This window comes from Trachypithecus francoisi, unplaced genomic scaffold (assembly GCF_009764315.1).
Source record: "Trachypithecus francoisi isolate TF-2019V2 unplaced genomic scaffold, Tfra_2.0 Lachesis_group5, whole genome shotgun sequence".
Lineage (NCBI taxonomy): Eukaryota > Metazoa > Chordata > Mammalia > Primates > Cercopithecidae > Trachypithecus > Trachypithecus francoisi.
This window is the reverse complement of record NW_022681470.1, coordinates 61,584,756-61,603,351: the sequence shown is the minus strand read 5'-3', so window position 1 is coordinate 61,603,351 and position 18,596 is coordinate 61,584,756. Positions and strand designations below refer to the sequence as shown.

The 18,596-nt window shown below is 51.6% G+C and overlaps 1 protein-coding gene and 1 long non-coding RNA gene across 2 annotated transcripts in view; one reads left to right on the top strand and one right to left on the bottom strand.

Annotated features, from left to right (window-relative positions):
* Positions 1-907: 907 nt before the first annotated feature.
* The window catches only part of LRRN2 (leucine rich repeat neuronal 2), a 68,188-nt gene continuing 50,499 nt past the window's right edge, over positions 908-18,596 (top strand). Inside the window, exon 1 of the mRNA XM_033196219.1 lies at positions 908-1,410. The gene's annotated coding sequence lies outside the window, so the exon portion shown is untranslated. The remainder of the gene's footprint in view (positions 1,411-18,596) is intronic.
* Positions 7,148-17,627, bottom strand: LOC117074600. The gene is made up of 3 exons (XR_004433633.1): positions 15,639-17,627; positions 12,745-12,889; positions 7,148-9,229 (listed from the first exon to the last, which is right to left on the bottom strand). It is a non-coding gene; the product is annotated as an uncharacterized LOC117074600 (long non-coding RNA).

Genomic DNA, 18,596 nt, shown 5'->3' with positions numbered 1-18,596 from the left:
CCAGAAGTTCAAGCACTGGATGATGGCAGGCAGCCCAGGGAAGCCACTCCTCACAGGACTCCATACCTTGGGCTCCACCTCATCCACTCTTCTGTTGTTGGTTCTGCAGGCTCTGGTTCAGACCCATCAATAGGGTGTGGCCTGCCATGGAGCTGAGTTTGTGATGTCTGTTCTGAGTGGTCCAGGCTGAAGGCTCCACCAAGGCATGGGCGTTGGGCATTGGGCCTTTGTCCCAGCAGGAGCTCCACTGTCCTAAGCCCCCACTAGTGGCAGTCACCCAGCTTTCCTAAGCCACCAGGCAGCAGCCAGCAGCCTAGCACTCACCTCGGGCACCTTCTTGCTTTCTTTCCCCAGTCTTCATGATGTCTAGCTGGCCGAGTGAGGAACCCTGAAGCCAAACCCCTGACTGGGCCTGCTGGTTCCTGACTGAAATTGACCTCCTTCATTGAGAGCTAGGATGGAATCTTCCAGAATGCTAGAGCTGCCCGGCTCAGGATGCAATGCTGGAAAAGCATGACAACTAAAGGGGTCTTCCACTTCATTCTTTAGGGTGAGAGGTGCCTGGGCCCAGTGACACAATTCTCACCCACCCCACTACACTCCTTAGTCCTCTGTTAACTTCGGGAGGGTAGCACTATGCAAAGCAAAAACGTGATCTTAGGTGAATGCTGTGACTGAGCTGCACCTGTCCTCACAAAGCTGCTGAATTCCCCATTTGTCCTCCTGGCCTTTGCAAGAGGGTCCGAGGCAGTATGAGAGAAGCCAACCCTTCTCTTCCCGGACCCACGGGCTGTGCCCTTTCTCTCAGCCAAGCCTTGTGTCTCTAGGCACAAGGACAGCTCAAGCTTTAGCGTCTGGCCCCACCCAACTCCTTCCTCCCGGGCGTGTGCGCGTTAGGTAGAGGGGGCCTCTGGCCACTCAGGAGTTAAAATGGCAGCGGGACTGGAGGGGGTTGGCGTGGCATGCAGACTGGGAGGAGGCGACCGGAGTGGGCTGGGGAGGTTGGGAGAGCGGCGGAGAAGCGAGTGAGGAGGGCGAGCGCGAAGCCGGGAGGAGGGGCGCGCGTGGAGGGGGTGCCCGGCGCCGCGAGGGCCTGTTCCGGGCACCTGCAAACGCGCGGCGCTCTTAAGGAGAGACCGGCTCTCGCCGCCAGCCTCTGGCCACGACGCGCCCAGGGCGCGGAGAGGGGGTGGGGACGGATTGGAATTCTGCCATCGCCCTCACCGGCTGCGCCCCGGAGCCGCTCCCAGGATAACTCCACGTTGGGGAGGGCGCCCGCCGAGCCTCCCGGGCCTGTGCAGACGGCGCGCGCGGCGGGAGGTCGCGGACCAGCGTCCCCAGCCGGACCCCGGGCGGAAGGCGAGCGGAGCGCGGCGGCGCGGGCGGCGGACTGCGGACGGCGCCCACCGGGTGAGTGTGGGGCTTCGGGGCTGACCTGGCAGCGCCGCCGCGGCCGGGGAGTCGTGGACACCGAGGTCGCTGGCATGGCCAAGGGGGACGCGGCGGGAGCAGCCGGAGCAGCCGCCTCAGGGCTCCCTGCTCCTGCCCCGGCACCGCAGCTCCGCCTGACCTGGGTGGGGGCCGGGGGAGGGCCGGCCGCTGCCTTCCGCCGAGACGCCTGCAGGGGAGCCGGCGACTTGGGAGAGGGAGGCGGCCGAGGGGGAGGGGGACGGAGGGCTGGAGAATGCCCAGAAGCGGCCAGGAAGGGGGCGCCTTGGCCTTCGCCTGGAGAGACCAGAACCTCCCCCAAACTGTTGCTGGGTAGAGCGGGGCCCTTGGAGATGTCGAGGAGCCGAGAGGTGGCAGCGAGGTTAGGGAGGGCGTGACACGGGCGGACTGGCAGGCTGGAAGCGCTCCAGAGCCTGAGGACTTTCTCCACCTTGGAGCTCAGGAGTCTGTGCGGAGGGACAAGGTGGGCTTGGGTCTGCCTGAAGTATCTGGAACCAGGAGCTAGACTCCTCCCGGGCCGGCCGGCTGGGGTCCGACCGCAGCCTGGGATGGGACATTTGGGGTGGGGGATGGGCCGGCCTGGGGCTCAGCCTGGGGACTCGGGCAGGGGGAAGCGGAAACGGAAGGGTGGTTCTGAGCCCACCACAGCACCAAGGAGACAGGATGGCCTGGCCAGCCACAGGTGGGCCGTCTGTCCTGCTGGCAAAGGGTGGCGCAGGCTCTGGCTGCCCAACCGGCGAGGAGCCGCGGGGTGAGGGGGAACTGAGCTCCATCTGGGGCCGAGCGGAGAAGCTAAAGAGGTGCAGGAGACCCGGACCCTGGGGAGGGGCCCTGGGGGTAGTACTGTGCTCCCTACCCTTCCTCCCCCACCCAAATGAACAGGAAGGAAAATGTCAGCTGGGCTTTGTGCTCTGTTCCTCAGGCTGCCGCAGCTCCCATCTGTTGGAGCCAACGCAGCTTCTAATTGGGCGACTGGCAGGGTTGGAGGGGGTGAGCTGGGCACAGCGCTCAGTTGCCAGAGATGTACTGACAGGCCCTCTGCTTGAGAACCCCAGGACCTAGGGTGGTGGGGAGAACAGCCTCCCTAGGTCAGGGCAGTAGAGGTGGCTTCCTGCCAGCTTGGTCACAATCAAAGGAGAAGATCTAGGTCTCCCTATGCACCCAGGCCGAAAGCAGGCTCCATGCCCCCCTTTCCTGCCACTCTAGGATGGGCTCTGGCCCAGCATTTTGTCCCTGAATAAGAAGGCCAGGAGCTCCTCCCATTGCCCACTGCTTCTTAAAGCTTCCTCCAAAAAAGAGCACTGGGCATGGAGAGTGGGGATGGACTCTGTTCTAGGCACTGGAGTTCCCTTGCCTTTGGGCCCTGTTGCTACCAGAAAAAGTCACATGTGGGTGGCCTGACCCACTTTCCTGGCCGGGTGCTGTTGTGGCGAAACGATGGAAACAGAAGGGCAGAGCTAGGGGTCTGAGCCTCCTAGGCCTTCTTCCTTCCCCTGGGCTGACTCAGACTTCTCCTTCTTGTGGAGGGCTCTCTCTAGACCTGGGATGGAACCTCATTATTTGCAAAGGATGGAACGAAAGGCCTCAGTGCCTGGGAGATTGAGATCTGCCCAGGGTCTGGCACCTAGGAACACCCCCAAATCCACACCCTCTCCCTAATGCAGTCTCCTCCCAGGGAGACACCGACTGGCAGTAAGAACTCAGAGATCTGCTGATTCCACCCAGGCTAGTACAGCAGGTTCCCTCTCTAATTCAACACAGTTCTTCCCCACTCCAAATCCTCTTTCTTGTGCCTCCCCTCTTCCTCCTCCCCCTCATCCTCTCCTTCCCTCTTCACTTTCCTCCTCTAACACTCTTGACTTCCCTTTTCCCCCTCACACTGCTCTTCCTCTTCTCTTACCCTCCTCATTCTTCCCCAGATATCTCCGTTTCTTCCCAGTTTCTGTCTCCACCTTTGCCCCGCTTCTCCTGTAAACTGCAGCTTAAACCGTAAGCCAGGCGTGCACACACTCCCGCTCATCCTGCTGGTGGGAGCACACGCACTGTTGGCTTTGCTGCATCCCTTTTGCAGAGGAGCCTGGGCTAGTGGGCCTGGCAGCTGCATTTGCCTGGCCCTGGTGTCCCTTGCACCCTGTCATTTACTCACCTGCCCCTCCTACTCCCCACACCCTTATGTTGTTTATTTGAAAGGAAAAGGAAACTCCATTGCTTTTCTGAAAATGTTACACATTCAACAACTATTTCTTGAGTGCCTACTGTGTGCCTCGCATGATTTTAGAAGCTGAAGATACAGCGGTAGACAAACCTCTATATCTCAGGCAGACTACACTTGTATCTGGACTTGCCGGCTGATTAGCTCTGTTCCTGCCAGGCTCGTTCAAAGATCCACAGCTTGAGGGGGCAGAGGTGAGGAACATGAACAATGCTAGTGAATTATCACACTGAGTGACCTCTAAAGTGCCAGGTACCGCTTAAGTCATCGTGTCCTTAAGATACTTTTCTGACCCGAAAGGATGGACCAGGTCACATCTCACCATTTATCTGGCAGCTCAGGGCTGAGTAGAAGGCTGGTGCTTCAGACAGAGAAGGGGGAAGGAATCAAATTTATTATTGAATACCTACTATGCACCAGTCTATGTGAGGAACATTACAAAAGTTATTCTGCTCAGTCCTGCTGACAACCTTCTGATGTCTGCATTACCATCCCCTGTTTTCTAGCCAAGGAAATTGAGGCCTGGAGAAGAGAAACCACTTGCTCCAGGTCATATAGATCTCCATTTTGAAATCACTTATATCTGCAGTTCATTTGGCCCTATGATATCTGTGACATCTGGTAACTTGTACACTTATACTAACGCTTACATTGTAACCTGCCTTTTCATGGGGCCTTATCTCCCAGTTACACTATTAATATGCATAAGGATTTGCTGAACGGTTGTGTGAATAAGCTTTCTTAAGTGATCAAGGAAGGCTTCCTAGAGGAACTGGGACCCTGAATGAGGAGACAGGGAGGGCAATGACGTTTGCCCTGTGTAGGATACTGTGTGATCCTACACAGGTATGTGACAAGTTGTAAGCAGGCAATCCCTCAGCCCACACCCCACCTGCATTCAGGTAGAATTGATTCAGGATCAGGATATAGAAGCTTGGTCTACGGCCCGTCTAATGAATAAGTGTCACTTGTGTTCTTAATCTATATGGCTTGGACTCTTCATAAAAGCTCCAAGACAAAGGATGGGGACTGGAAGCTTTCAAGCCCACAAGGACTCCAGGGAAGGGCAAGGACAATGGTTGGAGGCTGGAATGGGGCAGGAATGGGGAGAGTGACCAAGGAACAGAAGAGAAGGAAGACAAAGACAGAAGATAAACTGAGAAACAAAAAACACTTTTGACAAAAATGAAGTAGCTAAAAAAGACAACAAAACAAAACAGAAGACAAGAGATATGCAAAAAAGACAGACAGCAGCATGTGATTAGATTGCTGAGAGAGGACGAGTCAGAAAGATGCCTTTATCTATTACTTTCCGGTGCGGGGCCTGGGTCTCCCTGGCCTGCAGCTCAGAGGCTGAAATTTCACCAAGTTAGCCTCAATCAGGCATTTGCTTATTCAGTCAACCCATCTTTTCTAAGTACCTACTGTGTGCTTGGCTCTGTGCTAGGTGCAGGGGACAAAGAGACAGATTAGATGTCCCTGCCTTCAAGGAGTTCACCGTAAGAGTAAAAATTCTAGAGACACACTGCTGGAGTTCAAATCCAGGCTTCACCACTTCTAGCTGGGTGACACTGAGCAAGTCATGTAACCTCTCTTTGTCTCAGTTTCCTCATCTGTAAATGGGATAATAAAAGTACCTACTTCATAAAGTTGTCATGAGGACTACATGAGGTGTTACATGTAATGAGCTTAGAACAGTATGTGGTATATATAGTAAGTGCCATGTAAGTAATATTATTATTGTTATTATTATTAGATGGAGGAGTCAGTCCCATAGACAATAATGAAACAAGCGTTAGACTATAGGGATAAGTAGATAAAAAGGTGACTCTCAGCCAGGCGTGGCGGTTCACTCCTGTAATCCTAGGGAGGCTGAGGCAGGTGGATCACTTGAGGTCAAGAGTTCAAGACCAGCCTGGGCAAAATGGTGAAACCCCGTCTCTGCTAAAAATACAAAGATTAGCCGGGCGTGGTGGCGCACGCCTGTAATCCCAGCTACTTGGGAGGCTGAGGTGGGAGAATCACTTGAACCCAGGTGGCAGAGGTTGCAGTGAGCCGAGATCACACCACTGCACTCCATCCTGGGCAACAGAGCAAGACTCTGTCTTAAAAAAAAAAAAAAAAAGTGACTCTCTGTTTGCTGTTTGCAGATTAGGAAAGGGTTGCCAAAGGATGTGATATTTGGGCCAAGGCTTGAAAAAGGAATCAACCAGGCAGAGATGGTGGGTCTGGGGACACTGGTGATGAGGGTATTTGGGGCACAGGCATTGTGTATGAAAAGATACCAGGGTGTGTATGTGTTGATTGCTCTTTGAGGATGTCACCATCACCACTGACACGTCCCCCTCAGCCTCTTTGTCTCCAGTGCTGGGAGCTGGGCTTCCAGTGGGGCTGGCTGGTCGCCCAGAACATCCCCACATGTTTTGGGGCAGGGGACCTGGTGCATCCCTGCTGGGGTTTAGTCTCATGACCTTGGTCTCCTGCACATTCTAAACCCTCATCAAGCAGACTCTGCTCCAAACCCAGGGCTGCTAGGCCTTGCACTCTGCCTTCTGGCACTGTCTAGGGACCTGGGAGACGCCTTGGTCTGAGGAGGCTGCCTTTTAGAAGGTGAGTTTAACCAGGTTTGGTTTGGAATTCAGTTTTTTTCTGTGTGTTTCTTCCACCCACACCTTCCCTGCTGCTCAGCATTTGATGGACCCGAAGTGAGATCCAAGATAAAGCGCAGGCAGAGGGTTCCTGGGGCAATAACTGTTTCTCAGCTTCTACCTCTCACAGGGTAAGAACACTAATTATGATACCTAGCATTTATTGAGCATTTACTATGTGCCAGGCACTGCGCCAGCTGCTTTACCTGCCTTATCCCATTAAGTTTTCAAAAATACCCCTATTAGGTAGATAGTTAACTCTCATTATCCCTAACCTTAAAAGCCAAGAAACAGACTCAGACTTGTTCAAGGACGTATAGCTAGGAAAGATCCAAGAGAGGGAGTTAGCCCTTCTCTCTGACTTTAGGACTCCTCCTGCTTCTTCACCACCCCCGAATCTGGTGTTCCTTGGGCCTGGAGGGTGCTCTGGGTCATCCAGCCCATTCTCCTCCTTCCCTCCCTCCAGGAAGAAGTTCCCTAAGCCAGCCCTATCCAAGCCAGTGGCTGCCTTTCTCCTTTTTGGGATCTTCAGAGAGGGTCTCTATGACCTTTTTTTTCCTGCTGCTCCGCAGGGTGTGATATTTAAGATCCAACATTGCTTTCTTCTGTCTCAGCTAAGTGCCTCAGGGCTACATGGAGCCACTAGCCTCAGAGAAGCTGGACCTTAAGAGTCAGTGCGCATGGACACATGGTGGGAGCCAATGCAAGGGTGGCGCGCTGGGAGACATGGGGCCCAGACCCCAGATAAGGTGGAGAGAGATGGGGAAGGCTTGTGATTTGTGCTGTCGGTGCGATATCTCTAACAAGGCAGACTCGTGTTTCAGGAAAAACAGGTACAATTGTCTCTATTTACAAACATCTCACAAGGCAGGTTCTTCAGGGAAAAACATACAGAAGAAGGGGGGAGGGCAGTGATTATTAGGCAACAAGCCTGGGTTCCCCAGGAAGAATGGGTCTGTCCTATCTCATCTTTTCAGGGGGAAGGAAAAAGGAGGAAGTGAAAAGAAAAGCAGCAAAGGTTACTTCCCTCTCTAAAATGTTCTCAAAATAAGCATTCAAATGTGGTTGGTGAAAGTGTCTGTCTTTGGCCTGGGAGGGCAAAGGTGGTGATGCCCAGAAGCGGGAATGACCACAGAGGGGCAGCTGGTGGGAAGCAGGACATTTAAAAGCTGTGTAGGAGGAAAGAGGAAAGAGAGAATCTGACACTTCACCCTGCCTGGCTGTCACCACTCCTCTTCCCCTGCCTTCTGCTGGGGCTCAGACAGCTTCAGGCCTCAAGCTTGAGAAAGTGTCTGCCCAGAATTGGGCCCAGGGGTTGAATGGTGGAATCTACATTGCGAGGGGACCTGCAGAATCATCCTGTCCGCTGACCTCTGAGTGCCACCATGCCTCAGCCATCTCAGACATGGGGTGGGGCTGGAGTCTCTTCGTTCAGCAAGTATTTGTGAAGCATGTAGCCAGGCACTTAGGGCAGACAACAGTGAACAACCAGACAGACCTCTGCCCTTCAGGAGCTTTTAGTTTATTGTCTGGGGATGCAGTAAAATAAACTTATAAAGGAAATGGCATATTGGAGGCTGGTAAATGCTAAAGAGAAAAAACAGGGAAGGGAAATGGGAGGGTCAGTTGGGAGAGGGGGAGTTTGTTATCTTGTGCAGGGTGGCTGCAGAGACCTCACTGAGAAGGTGACATCTGAGGAGAGATGAGAGGGGGCACCGCAGTTGGGGCAAGCTGGGCAGAGGGGACAGCAGGTGCAAGGGCAGGGAGGCAGGGCCATGCCTGGAGAGTGGGAGGCGGCGTGGAGGATGGCACGGCTGGAATGTGGTGAGCACAGAGTTGCAGGAGATAAAGTCAGAGGGTCAGAAGGAGGCTAGCTCTGGGAAAGTTCTGGAGCTGGTGAGGAGGGGAATTTTTCCTCAGAGTAAGATGGGCTCTTGCAGGGTTGGGGCCTGGAGCGGCATGATTTGACTTTTTAACAACCCTGATCGTCAGCCATCCATTCCAGCGTTTCCCTCAGCAGCTAGTCAGTAGTGCTGCCTGGTTGCCCTCTGCAGGCATTGGAGCTGTTTCAGCCAATCAGTACATCCCCACCAAGGATTCTCTGAGCACTGTCCTAGGCAGTGTGGGGTGTGAGGTTGGGAAGGAAATTAAAAAGCACAGGACACAGTCTTTACTGGTAAGGAAACCTCCTGATCAGCTGGGGAGGCAGAACTTATACTCACACGAAATAATGAGGGAATAATACCAGACAGTATTTAAAACCGAGTGCTAAATTGTGTGATTTAGACTATAAATGTTATCAGAACTGTGAGCTCTGTGTGGGAGTTATATAGGGAACGCTTCCTCAGGGGGGCGCGGCTGATTTAGGCTTGGAAAATGGAGTAGGTTCGACTCTGCAGTGGGAAGGATTCTTGCACAGAGAACTTGGAGCTGGCAGGGTGAGAGGAGAGAAGGGTGGCGCCGCTGGAGGGGAGGGCACTGAGTGGGAGTAAGGCAGCCCACGTGGCAGCTTGCAAGGGCAGGGTCTTCTGTCTCTGAGCCGTCCCTGCTTCCCACCTGGGTTTCCGATGCCCCCTGTACTCTCTCCAGAGACATGGAAAGCCACCCTTTCCAGAAGGAAATCCATTATCTAGTGTCCTTGCCCTCTCCTGCCCAAGACCAGATGATCTCTGATCTTGGAAGTCCTCTGGCTTCAGGGAGTCCCATTTCCAGCTCCGGCCATTGTCCCAGGTCTGCACGCTGGAAATCTCGGCCTCTTAGCTCACTGGTGTCTGGAGCCATGTTCTCTGGAATTCCCTTAGGCTCCATGTATCTACCCAGGCTCCAGCAACTTCTCTTCTCCCTTCCTCTCACTGCCTGGATGGGCCCCTGTTGGGTAGGTTACTCCTGTGACATTCCTGGTCGTTCCATATATCGTGAACTTGAAATAAAATTGCACCAAAATGAGCAAACTTCCTCCCCCATGAGGGGTGAGTATGTCCTCTCCCTGGATCTTGGGGGTGTGAGCTCACCTCTGAAGTATAGAGAGAGATCGCCAGAGTGGAGCAGACTAGGATCCATTGGTAGTGCCCTCACCCACCCAAGACACGGTGGGGGGAGATGCTCTCCTCCCTGCCTCCAGCCCCCAGGCAAAATGCAGGAGCCAAGAGACCCATAGGCAAAGCGGTCCACTACTAGACAGACTTCTCCCCTCCTCTAAGTCCTCGGAGCCTGAGAAAGGGGGGCACAACCGCGGTACCCCAGCACAACCCCCTGGAAGACGCAGAGGCTGAGCCTGAGGCTTTTGTCCTTATGGCTACAATCCAGAGGAAGTGGAATCAGTTGGCGTTGGGTCAGAATTCACGGTCCCTAGCCACCTTCCCTTGGGCATCTTACTTAACCGCTCTGAGCCTCAGTTTCCTCATCTATAAATCTGAGTTAATAATATCCACTTCCTAGGGTTATTAATAATAATAAGAGCTAACATTATTGAGTGCTTATGAAGTGCCTGAAGCTTCACTGCATTTGTCTCATTTCATCCACGTAACGCTGTGAAGTAGGTATTATTTTCCCCCATTTTGCAGTTGAGGAGACTAAAGCCTGGAGGCCATGCACAGCCAGCAAGTGGCAGAGCCAGAATTCAGCCCCCAAATCTTTCTGACTCCGGAGCCCTGATTCTCAACTACCACATTAAATGAGCTAATCTGTGTAAAATACCTGCTACAAAGTAGAAGCTCAGTAAATGTTAGTTCCTTTTCTCAATTTCCCCAGGGCCACTCCTCTAGAGAACAGCATCCCCTACCTCATCACATTTCTTTTCCGGGATCCCCTGGGACATATGGTAGACGTGGGAATGGGAATGAGCTGCCAGTTTATACTGAGGGAAGAAAATAAGGCTGAGAGAGGTGAGTAATTTGCATACAATCATAAAACTGTGGGGCTGTAATTACTGCCCAGGGCGCCTTGCCCATAAGAGTTATTGATTCCTACTGGGTCCCAAGCAGTTGGCAGAGGGTGTCTTGTGGAGATGAGAACAGAGGTTATGCTGTATGGAAGAATGAGAGGCCACCATCTCCCCCAGGGGCAAGAAAGAGCCTGTCTCACCTGCAGAGGTGAGAGCTGAGCATTATGGGCCTGGAAAGTTGCTAGCAGAAACAGTACCTAAGCTCAGAAAGGTCTAAGACCCTATGCTTTCTGAGCTTAGCTGCTGCTTCTAGAATTTGTTCTAAACAATCTGGGACCATTCATGAATCTTGGAAGAGGAGAGCGTTGAAGGTCAAAATGTAGAAAGACAAGATGCTATCTCACCTTTATGACTGTTAGATTGGCATGCCTTTTGCAACAGGTAAAGTGTGCATGGGTGGGTACACACACACACACACACAGACACACACACACACACTGCTGCATGTAACCTCGCATGGAAATAAAAATGAGCAGACAACTGCAGGGTCATCTGAATTTTGGGGTATATAGGGAATGGAGGTGAAGAAGCTGAGACAGGGCCAATCCCCTAAAACAGTCCTCATTCTTTACTCCCCAGAGACCTCTTTGCTGGTGGGCATAGAGACCCATCTCTGCACAGCCCACAAAATAGCCTAAGCCTGCCAACATTCACCTCTGATGGGCAGACCCAGAGCTCCTCTGCGTATCCCCCATGGAGAAAAGGAGAAGAGCCTAGGTCATAGTGCTTCAGAACTGATGGCAACAGGAAGCCCTCTGGTTCTGTGGCTTTCAAACATTTATAGAAGTTAATCCATTTTTCAATGTATGGTAGGCAGAATAATGGGCCCCCTAAGATGTCCATGTACTAATCCCTAGAACCTGTGAATATGTTATGTTCCATGACAAGGGAGAAAGAAGATTGCTGATATCTGACTTAAGAATAAATCATCCTGGATTATCTGGGTGGGTCCAGTGTAATCACATGGGTCCTTTAAAGGTGGAAGAGGGAGGCAGAAGTCAGCATCCGGGTAATGCCATGTGTGAAAGGCTGGACCTGCCAGTGCTAGTGTTGAAGATGGAAGGGGCCATGGGCCAGGGCCTGTGGGCAGCCTGTAGATCCCTGTCTAAGAAGCTGGGATAGTCCAGGAAACAGAGTCTCCCCTCCAGCCTCTAGAAAGAAACACAACCCTACCGACACCTAGCTTGAAGCCAGGGAGACCCATTTTGGACTTCTGGCCTCCAGAACTGTAAGAGAATATGTCTGTGTTGTTTTTAACCACTAAGTTTGCGGTCCTTTGCTCACAGCAGCATCAGGAAACTAAATACAAAGCAAAAGCCAAGTGGTGGATCAGAACCCAGTTGGCCTCCTTCTGACCTCCCAGCCACCCTGGAGGGATTGCTTCATAACTTGGTGGCTCCAAGGAACATGGTTTGAAATACACTGTGTCTGAAATGCAACCTGCTTATTCTCCAGACAATGAAATCGAGGCCCAGGAAGGAGTGGTTTTGTGTGTGGTCATGCTGAGTTAGTGGATGAGCTGGGACTGCAACCCACGGTCCACTCCTGTTTTGTCAGAAATCCCAGGTGCTTACATGAATTCTCTCATGAACTCATCCGTTACAACAATTGTATGTGTATATTTTTACATGTTCAACAAACATGTGCATATAAAGGCCCAAGCACTGTGCTAAGAACTGGGCAGAGGCGACGTGAGCACCGGCGCAGGAAGATGAGCAGCTCTGAGTTCCAGTCCTGACCTCAGCCCCTCCCTGTGCCTCAGCTTTCTCCAAACATCCGCAGCCAGCCCAGATTGCTCAGATCTGTCTGTGTTCTTTGTCCTGGAACTGGTCCCCAGGTGGGCTTTCTCACAGCCACCTGCTCTGGGTAGAGACACAGCTCTGGGAAGGGAGAGGACCCAGCCCACTGGCCCCGGCTGCACCTGCCCTCGTGAAGCCTATGCAGCATTTATCACCCATAACAAGCTGCAGGTGGGCAGGACCCAGGGCCGTGGGAAGGAAGGGAGAGGAAAAGCAGGCAGAGGCAGAGCCTTGCCTAAAATCAGCGCCCCAGTAGTGCATATACCCTCTGCCAGGCATTTTGACCTTCCCAGCTCTCCCTGAAGCACACCTGAGCCACCGGCCGGCCCCCAGGGCTGCCAGCTCCCTGGTGTTGGTCTCCATGGCAACCCCACATTTGCCGTTCTGGTTTCTAATGACTTATTGGCATGTGTGGTAATTTGCAGAGCTTGGCAGGAAGAGCTAGGAGAGTAGTGAGGAGGGGAGGGGAGGGGAGGCAGTGAAGGGGACTTGGCAGTTGGGGGGGGGTCGGGTTTTGGATGGGGATAGAGGCACACTTATCCTGCCCCACCCTTCCTAGTCCCTGCTGAGTAACATCCAAAGTAAGGGAGCTGCTTCAGGTCTAGGGCCTCCCCTCCCTGAGGAGTATTGGCTCTCTGCAGGCCCCTGAGAGGGAGACAGATGGACAGACAGATGTGGTGCACAGCTGCTCACCTGTCAGGCAGATTCTGGCAGGCATGGGGGGTGACAGGCATGTTCAAACGTGGCAGGTCAGACCACTCATGTTTTCCACCACTCTCCTATCTGTCTCCTGGGCCCTGAGAACAAAGGGGTACCTGGGCCCAGGAGTCGCTTGGTCCTGTGGGGAGAGAGGTGGGAGTGGAGTATCCAAGGACAGATCCTTGCTGCTTCTAGGCCTCTCACACACTCAGACAACCAAGCAGGGCAGCCCTAAATGAAATGCCAGATCACGTGGATAGTGGGGGAAAGCAGGGAGGGGAGAACCAGCGTAGCAATCACAGGGCCCTAGAGGAGCAGGGGCCAGTCCCCTCTCCACTTTTCTTTGGCAAAGCTTAGCCAACCTCAAAACGATTTCCCCAGGGCAAGGCAGTGGGAAGCCTCAGATTTGCTGTGTGGCTGCAGTCTTCCTACATACACTTTGCTGCCTCTGTCTCTTTAGGTCACTCTTGATGCTGCGATCTGTTGTGCATTTGTGGGAGGCAGCCTGATGTGCTAAAAAGAGCACCCTCTTGAAAGTTGGATCCATCTAGGTTAGAATCCTGTGACTTCTGCTTCCCAGCTCTATGACCTTGGACATGTCTGAGTCTCTCTTTGAGCCTCATTTCACTTATCTAGAAAATGGGTTTAACACACCCAGTTCACAGTGTTGTGAAAATGAAACCGGCTCATGCTTGTAAAATGCTTGGCACACAGCAGGTACCAATAAATATTAAAGAATTTTAAAAGTCATCTTTTAATTATCTACCCAAATAAACAGGAATAATGTGATGGATAATTTAAATAATTCTGATAGACTTGGTAGGGTATTTTTTAAATATTTGAGAATAGTCTTCATTTAGTTCAGTAAATGTTTATTGAACATCTGTGTGCAAAGTACAGGGCCAAGTGGGTGTTTCCCGGTGTTTTATGATTAGGGTGAATTTAAGTTGCTGGTGCATTCTCTAAGCATGTATGATCTGACAGAGGGAGAGGGAGGGCCCCTAGGAAGGCTAGTAGCAGAGAGGGGGTGGCCCTCGGTCAACCATGTAGGTGGATCTTACATGGACTTCTGAGAAGTGGCTGGCCCTAAGAGAAAGATCTGCATTGTGAAGGCTCTGTCTGGGTGGTGTGCAGTGAGATACACTGCCCAGTTTCTCAGAAATGGTGAGTCTGTTTTTAGAGCTGGATGAAGTGGATGATTGATGGAACCAGTGGGTGGTCACTCCTTCACTTTCACAAGCTGCTGCTGAGGCTTGAGGGGGCCAGTGACCACCCAACTATCAGCTGGAAGAGGAGCAGGGTGCACCTGCTCTCACCTGGGCATCTGAGCAGATCACAGCTCCCTCAACTAGTGCTGGGAGGGAAGGAGAGCAAGAGGGAGCTAGGAAACTTGGCTTCTATCTCTGCCAGCAGATGGACTTCTGCCTGCAGCAGGAGTCTGTCTGTTCTTCTATCAGCCTCCCTGCAGCCTCCTCCAAGACGGCGCGACAGAGATGTGCAAACAGAACGTCAGAGATAGCTGGGGCCTTGGAGAGCGTCTCTCCCACTGCTTTCTCGCCGTCCTCATTCACGTTATAGCATACAAACACAGTGATAATGGCTCAGGGACCCCAACTGACCCAAGGGCTAAGGGGTCATGATCTCAGCACACCTGTACCCATTTGTTGCTCCTTAACACCACTTGGAAAGCTCTACCTTAGCCAGTTCTCCCAATGTATTTTTATCTATGAGAAACTTAAGCAATGGGGAGGGGGAAGGACTTGAGATCACAGAGCATATTAGTGCCCTTGGGGCTAGAGAGAAAGCTCCTAACTTCTGGCTTTGTGCTATATCTACTACCTCAAGATTCCTTCTTCCACTGTTTTTCCTGATCTTTCACCCTGGAGGGCCTACTTCATGTGCAAGAGAATGTAATGTCTCTGAGACACCATTATTCTCCAAACCTCGCAAAATAAGGCAACATCCTCCCCACTTACCTTTATTCTCACTAGCCACCCTCTTCATTCAGGAAAGCCTCTGGCATGTGCCCATAGACCTTCTCCCTTTCCAAGTCTGTGTCTGTCCATCATCCTGGGTGAGATTAGTGATGACGCGGACAGCTTCTTCTAACCCAGACCCTCAGGGGCTCACCTATCTCAGCCACTCACTTGCAAGTTCATACTCTGTATCTTGCCATCCCCTGAAAATTACCTAGTAGAGTACCCAGCTTTCTGGCCACCATCTTCTACACCTTTTGGTCTCCCAGCTTACTTGTCCAAGGACTGTCACACCACCACTTTTTTTTTTTTAGTCAGTCAAATTTAGCAGTGGGAGGGTTGTATGACACCCCCTCTTTAACCTCCTTGGGACCTTTGCTCCATTGGCACCTCTGCTTTTTTTCTTTTTACCATCCATTACCTTCCTCTGCCTTCCCTTCTCTGAGTCCAGGTAGAGTCCATGGTCCATTATTTTTAAGAATCCTCCTGCCAATATCCTGAACTCTCTTGAGCCTCTGTCTTTTTATTGTCCCAGTTTGACCAAGTCCCAGTTCTGCATTAATTGCTCTCTCTGCTTCTTTCTACCTGCATTCAGGAATGTGGACCTGCTGGGACACACACATACACAAACACACACACACACACACACACACACACACACGAAACAGATTGCTACTTCTACAAACTCACCATCACCAACCGAACTTGCTCTTCAAAAGTGCCTGGTGTTCCCTACCACGTTCCTCTGGTTCTCTCTCCCCTCACTCTCCACAATGACTATTTCACACCTTCCTTCCCGAACCTCCGCCTCCACCCTCATGCTTAGCTGAGGACCTCACCTCCCACTTCACAGAGAGAGAGAAGTCACCAGGCAAAACTCCCCAACTTGTCCCCACCAAACCCACAAACTACCTGCCTCTGGGCCAGTCCTCTCCTCCTTCCCTCCTGTGTCTGCAGAGGCCGCAGCATGGCCATCATAGGCCAGTTCTTCCACCACCCATGTTCTAGATCCTCTCCTCTGCCTTCTCAGAAACAGCCTTCTCACCATGCTCAAGTTTCTCATGCCTTCAACAAGCAAAACAACAACAAAAACCTTCCTGAAGCCCGACTCCACTTGCTGCCACCACACTGTCTCTCTTCTCTGTACAAGCCAAATGTCTGAAAGGGTTGGCTGCAGCAGCATTCTCCATCTCTGCGCCACCCACTCCTTCCCCAGCCCTGCTTCAGTCTGGCTTCCTCCCCCGTCACTCTGCTGAAGCAGCTCTCCAGATTGCTAAAGCCAGGGAACATTTTTTACTTCTCAGAAGCATTTTCCACTCTATTTTTTTTTTTTTGACACTTTCTTTTCCCTTGGCTTCTCTGACCCCACATTCTTGGCTTCTCTGGTACTCCTGAGTCGTCTTTGCTGACTCATCCTTCCCGTCTTGATCTTTAAATGTTGGTGTTCCTTATGGTCTGGCTCAAGGTTTTCTCTTCTGATTGGATACTCTGTCCCTGGGCCATCTCAGCCACACGAATGGCTTCCGTTGTCATCCACATGCAGATGACACCCAGCTTCCTAGTCGGTGTCTTTTCTTCTGAGCCCCATATCCTTATATTCACCTGCCTAGTTGAGTCAGTTGGATGTCTCAAGAAACCTCAGACTTAACATACTGAAAGCCAGAGTCGTGATTCTCCTGCTACATCTCCCACTGCCTTCTCACCCGCTGCCTGATCCTCCTCCAGTGCTGCCTGTTTTGTGAATGGCATAACCTCAAACCTCAGTTCTGCATGCCATCAACTGGGAGTCACTGTCATCTCTTCCATTTTCTCCACCGCTTACATCCAGCCCATCACCAGGCTCTGTCTATCTCCTAAAAAGCACCTGGGTCCATCCACTCCACTCCTCCCCATCTCCACAGCCTCCACACTAGTTCAGACTGACTTTGCCTCTTCTCCAGGCTGTGGAATCATCTTCTCATTGGTATGGTTGTATCCACTCTTGAATCTCCAATTGTCAGAGAAGCCAAGGGAAAAAAAAGTGTCAAAAAAAAAAAATAGAGTGGAAATGCTTCTGAGAACTAAAAAATGTTCCCTGGCTTTAGTAATTGGGTCTCTGAATTGCTGCTGGAATGACCTTTTAAGGACACAAATCTGACCTAGTCACATTCTGTTGTACTCTCAAAACTCTTGATTCCTGTGCTCTTTAGGATGACCAGTGGGATGGTCCCTTGTGGTATCTGACCCGTGCCTGCACTGTGGCATCCCCACTCCCCTCCCTCACGCTCTGCACTCTGCACCCTGGCCTTTTTCAGCTCTTTGACTGCTGAGCTCCTTTTGGCCTCATGGCCTTTGCATGTGCTGTTTCCTGGCCTTTAATCACTCTTCCCATCCCTTACTTCTGCTCCCTAAATACTAGTTATCCTGCAGATCTCAGCTCAAGTAGCCCTTCCTTAGAAAAGCATCCCTGTGCCTTCAGAATTTTACCAGGCCCCAGTTAAACACAATGTCCTGTAGGCTTTCTTCATAACACACATAATTATATCTAATTATACAGTTAGGTGCTTATTAGAGAAATGTCCATCTCTGCCACTAGGCTGTGACCTTATGAGGGTAGAGACCCTATCCATTGCATTATTGTTATCATTGGTGCCTGGCACAGATTTGGCTTTTCCAGAAAATCTTGGGAGAGTGAATTCATCCATGAGAAGTCTTTAAATACAAAAAGGATCCATGAAAAAGTCCAAAAGGAAAGCTATTCCTTGTGTGTGGCATTGGTAGACCAGAAGACCATGCTCCTGCTCCCTTCCCTTCCCTGTCCTTCCCCAACCAAAGATTCAAAAGTCATTCACTTTGAGTTTCCAATGTAGGCTCCTCCTCACCAATAGATTTTTCAGGAACAATAGCATTAATCTTTCACATGTGAAAAGCTATTTACAGTCAGGTGCAGTGGCTCATGCCTATAATCCCAGAACTCTGAGGAGGCTGAGGTGGGAGGATCACTTGAGGCCAGGAGTTCAAGACCAGCGTGGGCAACATAGTGAGACCCCCATCTCTACAAAAGATTTAAAAAGTAGCCAGGTGTGGTGGCCAGCGCCTGTAGTTCCAGCTACTTGGGAGACTGAGGCAGGAGGTGCGCTTGAGCCCTGGAGGTCAAGGCTGCAGTGAGCTAGGGTAACACCACTGCACTCCAGCCTGTGCAACAGAGTGAGACCCTGTCTCAAAAACAAGAAGAAAAACTATTTACAACCTACAAAACTCTTTCACATATATTATGGTGTTTGATTTTTTCTTTTTCCCTAGAGCTACACCCATGAGGAAGCTGGGGTGTGTATTATGATCACCTGTTTCACAGTGAAGCAAACTGCAGCCCAGAGAGGAGTGGTGGTTGCCCACAGTCACACAGCCGATCAGTGAAGAGCTGGACTTGAGCCTGGTACTCAGGCCCCACTTCCTTGCTCTTTTTTGAGACAGAGTCTCGCTCTGTCACCCAGGCTGGAGTGCAATGGCGTGATCTTTGCTCACTGCAACCTCCACCTCCCGGGTTCAAGCGATTCTCCTAGCTCAGCCTCCCAATTAGCTGGGTTCACAGGCACGCACCACCACACCCGGCTAATATTTGTATTTTTAGTAGAGATCGAGTTTCACCATGTTGGCCAGGCTGGTCTCAAACTCCTGACCTCAAATGATCTGCCCGCCTCAGTCTCCCAAAGTTCTGGGATTACAGGCATGAGTCACCGCACTCAGCCCTTCCATGCTGTCTCTACTGCTGCATATCCATGCTTTATAGAAAAGAGATTGCTGCAAGTTCAAATTATCCACAGTAGTGGAAGAAGGAGTGGCACCATAAACAACCACCACCACCCACAGGGGCTGGGAAAAAGGTGGATC